The sequence below is a fragment of the Neomonachus schauinslandi genome, chromosome 1 (assembly GCF_002201575.2).
Source record: "Neomonachus schauinslandi chromosome 1, ASM220157v2, whole genome shotgun sequence".
Classification (NCBI taxonomy): Eukaryota; Metazoa; Chordata; class Mammalia; order Carnivora; family Phocidae; genus Neomonachus; species Neomonachus schauinslandi.
This window is the reverse complement of record NC_058403.1, coordinates 135361213-135372118: the sequence shown is the minus strand read 5'-3', so window position 1 is coordinate 135372118 and position 10906 is coordinate 135361213.

The window sequence follows — 10906 nt, the reverse complement described above, 5'->3', positions numbered from 1 at the left end:
GGGGGGGGGGGGGGGGAGGAAGAAAGAAAGGGAAAGAAAGAAAAAAAAAAGAATATGATCAGGCTGGTGAATAGATCAGAGCCACACACTAGAATTTGGGCATATTTTGGTCTATTAGAAGCAACTGCCTCCCAAATTTTTAAAGAAAGAAAAACTTATATATGTACAAAAATAAGGGTAAATACGATGAAGGAATGGAATATGACTGTAACGATGGAAATTATAAAAGACTTATAAAAGGAATTGATAAGATAAAAAGTTGGTTGAAAAAAGAAAGAAGAGGATTAAAAAAAAATAAAAGGGAGAGAATGTGATCAGGCAGGAGACTAGAACAAAGCCATACACTAGAGATTTAGGGTATATTTTGGTCTGTTAGAAAAAACTGTATCCCCAAATTTTAAAGAGAGAAAAACTTATATATATACAAAAAATAATGTTAACTACAATTAAGGGATTGAATATGACTCTAAAAATGAAAATTAAAAAGATTAAAAAAAGGGATTGATAAGATAAGATGTTGGTTGAAAAAGGGAATAAGAAAAATTAAAAAAAAATGGAAAAAGAAAACAATAAAGAAAATTTTAAAAATTAACTTTGAAAGACTAAAGAATCATGAAGAAAAAAAGCCACGAATTCTATGTGCTGTATTTCCCTAGTGCTGGAGTTCTGCCGTTCTCATTGATCAGTAAACTTGGTCTTGGCTGGCTGTTCTTGCTGATCTTCTGGGGGAGGGGCCTATTGCAGTGATTCTCAAGTGTCTTTGCCCGAGGCGGAATTTCAGTGCCCTAGCCAGGGGCCGGGGTAAGTAATCTGCTTGGGTTTGCTCTCTGTAGCTTTTGTTCCCTGAAAGCTTTCCATACAACTTTGGAAGACGAGAATGAAAATGGCGGCCTCGCAGTGTCCACTCCGGAGAAGTAGAGAGCTCAGGGCCCTGCTCCTCAGTGAGCCCTCAGAGAAAAGTGGTCAATCACTCCTGTCTCCCTGGTCTCTGGCTGCACTCTGTGCTCACCTGGCCTGTGACTAAGCGTTTCTATCTCTGGCGCCTGACCCCATCTGGAGTCTCCAAACCCAGCAGATTCCTGCAGTGCGCTCCCATGCTGCTCCTCCCGGGGGAAGAAGGGGAGTCTCCCCACATCTGCTGCTTGTTGGGGCCCTGCTGGAAGAGCAGTGGCCTGACTGTGCCACAGATCACAGTTTATGGCAACCCCAAGCTGAGAGCCCACTCCTCGGCTCCATCTCTGCAGCAGGCTTTCCCGCTCTAATACCTGGGAGCTCTGCCACACTCAGGTACCCCTGGTCTTTCTGTGACCCAGAGGGTCCCGAGACCATGCTGTCCCAGTGAGGGTTCCACCCCCTGCTTAGCCACTGGAGTGACGTCCCTCAGAGGAGCAGAATTCTAAAAATTCTGATTTTGTGCTTTGCTGTTTCATCACTTGCCAGTAGTGGCTGACGGAGGCTCCCTCCCCCTGCAGTCTATCTTCCCAAATATCACCATGGATTCACTTCTCCACACGTCCTACCTTCCAGAAAGTGGTCGTTTTTTTGTTCAGAGAGTTGCTGGTATGCTTTTCTTCGATCTCCTGTTGAATTTGTAGGTGTTCAGAATGGTTTGATACCTATCTAGTTGAATTCCTGGGACCAGATGAAATTTAGGTCTCCTACTCCTCCACCATCTTGCTCCTCCTCTAAAATCTTCCGCACCTCCCTCACCTCAAAGGTCCTGCGTCTCATCCTCAGGTCCCATCCCCAAAATGAAGAATTCTTTCTCTTGGTGCAACTCTACTTGATTGCAGTTCCAAGATCTCTAGGCTGGATTCAGTGTGCTAAACTTCAAGAGGCCTAGTTGCTAATCATTCATGTACTCATTCATTTATCCAGTCAGCCAATCAACCACCAAACATTTATTTAATAATTATTTTGTGTTTGGTATTGGGGATAGGCTCTGACGTCAAGGAACTGATAGACTCAGATAAGGTAATAATACTTATATCAGTCCATGTGTATTTTCAATTTTCCTAATATCATTTTGGATATTTGTCTCCTAGGAGAGTACTTATTATGGAGTTAACTGCAAGATACCCTAATTGTCTCTTGATTTTGGAATTTTAAGACTTTGCCTAATGAATTAGAATGTTAAGGGACCTTAGCGCTTTTGTGATTCCAGAATTTATATTCTAGATTCAGAGGACTTTCTCATTATATTTAAAATTAAGGCATTAATTGAAGCCATCAGAGGGGAGCATCTCATATTTAGACTGCCTGTGACTGGCTCTAGCTTAGGGATAGACTATCTCCTTAAGTGGCTTTAAAAAAATAGGTTAAAAAAAGTATGTACTGCATAGAATTTATTTTTTCAGTTTAGGTTCCTACATAGTTATTTGTTTTAGGCTTCCTTTGTTTTGGCCAACTAAGGTGAGAATTAAAAAAAGAATTAACACATTATCTAGAATCAATTTTAAATTGCAGGGCAGAAAAGGCCATTTTTCATTATCTTCTATAGTCAGAGTAAATTTCTTCCTTGATGCTTTGAAGGAAAATCTGAGTAGGAATATAGCCATACAAGTATAAGAACATGTGTTTTTGGTCTAGTTTCTAGAAAGTGTATGTTACAAGGAGACCATGAAAAAGACTAATTGACCTAGAAACTGATAAATATGTCAGTGTGATCCTCTTATTGACCATAAGGCTAGAGTCAGACCATACACTCACTGGGAGTCAGGGGCTTTCTATTGCAAGTCTGCATTAAGTTTGGGCAGGAAAAAAGAACAAAGCAGAGGCTGGCCCTAATCTGGAAGAGGAAGAAGGAAAGTGTTCCTTCTTGTTTTCTCTAAATGAGGTTGAAAGTTATTTGGTCCAACTGTGAGGTTCTGAAAGGCTTTGGTGGAAGGGAATGACCCTCCCTTGGCCAGATGAGGCAGATCTGGAGTGAGGCAGGAAGCTTGTCTTTGAGACCTTATGCAGGGTCTGGCCTGTCAAAGAGGGGAGGTAAAACTGAGCTCATTGGTGTCAACAAGATTTCAATAAAGCTCTACTCCACCAGTGTTAACATAACTTAGTTATTTACTTCAGGAAACCTTTGCCTGGGAAGATAACACCAATAAATAAGCTGACTGTTTGCTTCAGGAAATTCCCACTGATCAATTTATCAGAGCCAGCAGTCTGCTCACCTAGGTAAATAGTTTGCTTTATCAAACAATAATTTACTTATCAAGATTCACTTTCAGACCCTCACCTCTGCATTCACCATTCCTAAACTGTTATGCCACAGACTGCTCAATCCTAGTCAGCCCCCCATCCCCCCAAAAAAAGACAGGCCTTAAACGTCTTGAGCCCAGACCCTGAAACCCTATAAATACACTACCTTTGATTTCCTCCTCCTAAGACACTGGTGAGCCTCTGTCAGGATGGTATTTTTCCTTACCTCTGAACTTGAATCAACTTGGCTTTGGTTTGTTACCAGTCTGTTGATGTTTTGGGGAGTTCAACAGGGCCTTTTGCCTGTCCTTGCTCTGGAGTAGGACCGAAGGACCAGGGCGTCCCCTCAGATAAAGCTGGGAGCAGTGGCAGTAAGTGGCAGAGGATGGCCATGTCATGTGCTTATTGACATCTGGCAGGTCATGGACAGTAAGAGTCCAATGACAAAGATAGCAGAAGAGGAGAATCAGTAGGGGCCTTGTCCCTGAGTACACGGCCAGCAGCATCCTGAAGGTTGTTTAGAGATGGGGTATGGGTAGTAGCCGATTTCTGGTGATTAAGAAAGGACTTTGGTATAAAAGTTTGGGTGTACAAAAGCAAGTGTGATCTCATTTTGTAGTCAATTGTAGGCCAATGAGGCCAGGGACATATTGGTTATATAAAATCATTGGGTTATGATTGGAGCATTTTCTTCCCTATATAAATTATGACTTACATTTCTTTCATTTAATGCAAAATGAAAATCTTTCACCATGGGGTCATTCAGACTGCACTAGAAATCAGAGTACATATACAATATTTGAAAAAAAGAAGATCTGTAAATTGCATTTAGGCATTTTTATTTGCTTGGTAGAAAATTAAATCCAATATGCACAAATTGACTGTACCCTGCTTGCAATAAGCAAATTTTTTAAACACAGAAGCAGTAATAGGCAATATGGTAATAAAAAGTCCCAAAGTATCTCTTTCTTCATACTTATCAGTAAGTATTAAAAGCCAGAATCAAAACAAAACTTGAAATATTCACAGTGAAACTATATTTTAAATTAAGCAAGTCACAATTTTCACATCAGCATTAAGATTATTGGATCACTTGCTACCAAACTCCATCCTCTGTAGACTTTGACGGTTAAAGCTCAAGTTTTGCAGAAGCTAGGGATTTATTTGAAGCCTTCAAGTTACCTTGTTTCCAAGGCATGGCCTTTTATTATTGATCATAGACATAGGTTGGATAAAGGACAAATTTTCATGATTTGGTAACAAGTGTTTAATTCAAAATGATAGATGGTTTTCTCATCCCTGTTTTCTCTCTGGGTTAGTTCTGGGCTTGAGCTAGCTGACAGATAAATAAATCACATGCTCTGGGTTTCCAGTCATTTGCTGTAATAAATGAGTTAGGGGAAAAACACAGTCAAAGGTAAGAAGACTTATCTCATGTCAGGGTGCCATAAATTACTAAGTACATGGGATCCAAAGTTCTCCTCCCAGCTGGAGACTTCCCTGGTCTTACTCAGCCTTCCCAGATCCCCGCCCTTCCTCCCTCCCTGTCCTCCTCCCCACCAGGCCTCCTCTAACAACACACTGTCTTCTTGCTTACACTTTAACAACAACAGACTGCAGGCTTTATTATTGTTTCTTTCTTTCTGTAGACACTTTTTGATTAACCCTATTTTTTTCACTAAACTGTGTTTAACAAAAATATCCTGGCTAAAGGAGGAAAAGAGAAATGTGTTTCAGGACTTAATTCTGATCCTCTCTTTCATCTCAACAATTTATTTATTTATTTATTTATTTAAGAATTTATTTATTTATTTGACAGAGAGAGACACAGCGAGAGAGGGAACACAAGCAGGGGGAGCGGGAGAGGGAGAAGCAGGCTTCCCGCTGAGCAGGGAGCCCGATGCGGGGCTCCATCCCAGGACCCTGGGATCATGACCTGAGCCGAAGGCAGACACTTAACGACTGAGCCACTCAGGTGCCCCTCATCTCAACAACTTAAAAGCCTGCTGTAAAAGTTCTCAGCAGGCCTGGTACGGGAAACATTCCTCTTGATTTTCCCTCCTCTTTGTTTCTTAGCTGTGGCAACCTTCCCATTGGTTTTCTTGATATTACTGGTGCATTTCTTTCTTGGCCATAGAAAACCCTGGTATAGTTAAATCCTTCTTTTAATTTCATAGGAGGACTTTTTTGGGGGCAAGAATCCTAGGGGGACAGGGATATTCAGGGAGAAGGAGCTCACCATTGCAAACTTAGTAATGGTCTTGCTTTCTTCCTAATTAGCAGTCCCATGGGGGCAAAATTAATCTTTGGTCATACCCTCCGACAACATGTCACAGACTTCAGATATCAGCAGGAGGTTAGGTAGTAGTTATCCTGCCATGGATACTGACATTGATTGATAACAATATAGATATTGAGGAATATTTGGATTAGAAGGTGTTTATTTGGGTATGCAAATAAAAACAATACTCTTGAAGCATAACTCAGGGCAATTCTGGCAAAAGTTGGGATATTTTTACTGAGTATTAGGGAACTCATGTTCCAAATTCAAAGGAAACGAATATGAGCACTTATTGAAATAAGAAGGTAGTGAGATGTACACCAAGGAAGTGACTATTGCAAGAGATGATTGAAATCTGTTGGACAGTAAACTTAAATGTTGAGGTTTATGGGATAGGTGCTGTTGAGTATGGGTTCCTCCAAAAAATGTAGAGCATGAGGTAGGACCTGTGGAAGTTGTTTATTTTGGGAAGTGATCCCAAGGAATTAGAGCATGGGGCTTGGAAGTGCAGAACAGAGAAGTAAAGCCAAACCAAGAGTATGTAATTAAACTGGTTACTGCTAGGCACAAACTGAACTCTATTGGGAAGATTCTGTAGGAATCTCAAAAAATGGGTCTCAGGATTATCCACTGAGATGTGGAAGATGGAATCATTTACCTCCCTGCTTCTGTTCCACATTGGATGAGGGTTTCCCTAGATGAGTTATTCTCAAAGTGTGGTTCTGGGACCAGCAGCATCAGTATCACTTGAGAACCTGTTAGAAATGCAGTTTCTTTGGACCCACTCCAGACCTGCTGCATCAGAAACTGGGGGGGAGGGGGCAAGATCAGTTCTTGGTTTTTCACTCTTCAGGTGACTCTGATGCATCTACTCACTCTCCACCTTCAATGTCCACTGGATTCATCTGGAAAGCTTGTGCAACCACACATTGCTGACCCTACCTTGGAGTTTCTGATTCAGTAGGTCTGGGATAGGGCTGGAAAATTTGGGTTTCTAGAAAGTTCTAAAGTGATGCTGGGGCTATTGTCCAGGGTCCATACTTTGAGAACCACTTCCCTAGAGGTGTTAACTCTCCTGAATTTTCAAATTTCACTTGGTGAGCTCCTGGCAGGCATCCAACATAGCTAAGCTGAGCAGAAGGAGTACTGTCAGGTGTTACCTGCCTACAGCTGCAGAAATGACCTCAGCAAAGTGAGGGCATAAAAGATGGCTGGCTTTTGTTGTTGTTTGTTTAACTGAAAATGATTTGTGGTATATGAAGGAAGAAAATGTTATTTGCCCTAACTATCCACTCTGGGGAAATTCACAGGAGTGACTTAATTTTTATACCAGAGATATTGTTTCTTCTTTGGCATGTTCTATTGTGTTCTAAACAGCCTTTCTAGTGCTGTGTAAGATTTGTACATCGGCATCTGTGCTAGAGAGATGATTTGTATAACCTGTTATACACCATGGTCACCATGGCCCTTTGCCATTCCTGCCCCACACTATGGACACTAAGAAAATTCCTAAGGTGAGTGAGTCTAGGGCAAGGCAATATCACAGACCTGGCTGCAGTGGAAACCTAACCCAACATTAGTGGTCTGAAAGTTCTGAGTGTTAGTATTATTTGCTGCAAGTGATTCTCAAACTTTACTCTGCAAAAACTATCACCTGGAGAACTTGTCAAAGATGCAAATTCTCAGTTTGCCCCCATTCCCTGAAAATTTCATTCAGTAGGTTTGTGTTGGTGCCCAAGAACCTACTTTTTTTTTTTTTTAAGACAGAGCAAAGAAAGAGTTTTCCTCTGTCTTAAAACAACATACTTAAAACACCAAACAGAGGTGGGGGAGGGGAGGAGCAGAGGGAGAGGGGCTTAACCAACTGAGCCACCTAGGAGCCCCCAAGAATCTATACTTTTAAGCAAGGTTCCTAGGAATTGTTGGTGTGGGCGCTCTAAGAATTTGATAAATACTATATTAGAGCTCCTGGCACTTGCTTTAGGAATAGTGTGGGACCACTTAATGGAAGGCTCTGAATTTAGAACTAATTTGGGATATAACAATATAGTTTCTGGTGTTTGCATCAGGATCTAGGAGGGACCCTGCTTTATATTTACATAAAGGAGCTCAGAAAACCAAAGCAAAGTGAACTTGTTATACTTAATGTATAAAGAGCTTGAGCAAGTAATTTATATGAGCAAAATAATTCATAAATTTAAAGAGCCAATAAAAATATGAAACTTTTTTAACTTCTAGAAACAAAGAATGAGACAGTGTTGAAATGCCATATTCTATTTTTCAAATTTACCAAGGTAAATGTTTGTCTACCCACTTAGAGCAAAGAAGGTGGGAAAAAAGACATTCTTATGAGTATGAATTAATTCAATCTTTCTTGAGAGCAATTTGGCATTGTGTATCAAAAATCATGCAAAGGTACACATCATTCAACCAAGCAATTCTACTTATGGGAGTATGTTATAAGGAAATATCAGAGATTCATAAACAGATTTATTTGCATAAGTAAAGTTGCAATGTTATATATAATAGTGAAAAATTTGAAATACTCTAAAGGTCCAACAATGTGAGGAAATGGTTAAATGAATAATGGCATATTCATAGGTTACTTTGGGAAAAGTTCATGATCTTTTAAGTGAGAAAAAAAAACAGGTTACAATATAGTTGTGTAGTATTATCCTAATTATAAAAATATACCAAATATTGATAGTATGTGTCTCTGGGTGATAGGGATTATGGGTGATTTAAATTTCTTCTTGGGCTTTTATGTATATTTTTTTAAAAATTATTTCTAATCATTAAAAAAGATTTACAATGGAAAAATTATATATTTTCAATTATACACTATTTTCAGTAACATTTCCTTTTTTTTTTAAGATTTTATTTATTTATTTGACAGAGACACAGTGAGAGAGGGAACACAAGCAGGGGGAGTGGGAGAGGGAGAAGCAGGCTTCCTGCTGAGCAGGGAGCCCGATGTGGGGCTCCATCCCAGGACCCCGAGATCATGACCCCAGCCGAAGGCAGACGCTCAATGACTGAGCCACCCAGGCGCCCCAACTTATTTCTATTTGAATTGTTTTTCTTTTCTCTGTGAACGCTCTCCCTTGGTGACTTCAACCAGTCTCAGCTTTAACACCATCTCTAAAAATGATACTCTCAAGTCCTATCTGCAATATAGACGTCTCTTCTACCTCCAAGTTTGTACATCTGACTATCTGCTTGATTTTCCCCTGAACATTTAACAAGCATCTCACAATCAGCATTCCTGCCTGAGCGAGTGCTTTCTTCTTCCCTAGTCCTCCTCATATCAACAGATGGGACTTCTATGCTCAGGCCTGGAATTTTGGAGGGATTTGTGACACTTCTGTTTCTTTCACTTACCATATAGGATCTGCCAGAAAATTATATTGGCTTTAACTTTAAAATATATCCAGAATGTGACCATTTTCACAAACTCCACTGTTGCCATCTTGGAAAAAATGCTGTCTTCTCTTAGCTGGATCACCACTGTAGCCACCTTTTGTGGTCTCTCTGGTTCCACCTTCGCCTTCATTAGTCTGCTCTCAATGCATCCACCCAAGTGATCCTGTTGAAACATGAGACAGGTAATGTCATTCTTCTCCTTGAATCCCTGCTCTATTTATTTTACTTGGAGTAAAAGCCAAGGTCCTTAGGATAGACTACAAGGCCCTACATGAATTAACCACTCCACCCCACTCCCTTTGGACCCCACCTCCTATTGCTCTTCCTCGTGTTCACTCTGATCAAGTCACCTGTAACTCCTTTAATGGTTCTCAAACAGGCCAGGTACATGTCCCCCTGCTGCCATAGCCTTTGTATTTGCTTTATATCTGCCTGGAAAGCACTTGCTCCATGTACCCAAGAGGCTTACCAAGAAACCTCACCTGCCTACTGGTTTTAAAGCGGTAAGTCCTCTCCTTTGTACTTTCTATTCCTTTCACATGATTTACCTTTCTTATATTTTAGAGATTTTCTTCTATCTCACTCCTCTGCTCCCTGAATGTAAAGTTCACGAGGGCCTAGATTTTTACTACCTAGTAGAGTGCCTGACTAATTTCTTCTTACTTGACATCTAGGTTATAATAATAATAATAATAAATAATTTACCCCTCTTTCCCCCCAAATACCCCTCACTTTTTTCGGGCAAAATATAATTTACACCAAAAATGTGCTAATTTGTTTTTAAAGACTTTATTTATTTGTCAGAGAGAGAGAGAGAGAGCGAGCACAAGCAGGGGAAATGGCAGGCAGAGGGAGAAGCAGGCTCCCCGCTAAGCAGGGAGCCCAATGCAGGACTCGATCCCAGGACCCTGGGATCATGACCTGAGCTGAAGGCAGAAGCTTAACCGACTGAGCCACCCAGGTGTCCCTGTGCAGTAATTTTTATTATTTTAAAATTACCACATGTATGGCTTACCATATATTTATCATATTTAGCTGGTAAAGTTTTAAATGAGATACTGTGATTTCTGACATGCAGAGAAATAGCCACTCACTTGTTTTAATTTTTAGTAAGAACACAGACCTTGAGAGTGAGGAGTCATGATCTCTTTGACCTTTTGTGTCTTAAGCAGCAGGTATCAGGGATAACTGTAGTGGAACAGTTAATATTTAGAAAGATAAAGTCTTATTGATTGCAAATAATGAAAACATTGGCCATTAACTATGTTTGGATGTATCTATTTATGTGTATTTAGGAATTCAAATTAAATGTTGTTTAGGTCATTGATTCTGAAATTGGTTTATCTACAAAGCAGAAACCTCTGTGTCATATCATAAGAAAAGAATGTGTATACCTTCACACTCCTTCCCGCTGTGGTCTATCCAGATATTCTTGAAATGAACAGTCTTGACAATAGATCTGTGACTGACCCCTGACTCAAAAGACCACATGTAACTGCTAGAAACAAAATATAGCTATTGTCATAATGTGTTTCATCAATGGGGACTAGTTTGAACATTCTTTTCTATAACTGGTTCTTCTGGTTTAATTTTTGTTTGTTTTGAAAGGATGAAACAATTTAAATATTCTGAGTTCTCAATCAGAAAAAACACTGATTGCTATGTTCACTAAATGGTTGTGGTGGTTAATTTTATGTGTCAACTTGACTGGGCTATGGGATGCTTAGATATTTGCTCAAACATTATTGTGGGTTTCTTATGAGGGTGATTTTGGATGAGACTAACATTTATTTTTTATTTTTTTAAGATTTATTTATTTTTGCTGGGGGAGGGGGAGAGAGAGCGAGAGCGAGCATGAGTGGGGGGAGGGGCAGAGGGAGAAGCAGACTCCCCACTGAGCAGGGAGCCTGATGTTGGGCTTGATCCCATCACCCCAGTACCATGACCTGAGCCAAAGGCAGATGCTTAACCAACTGAGCCACCCAGGCGCCCAAGGAGACTAACATT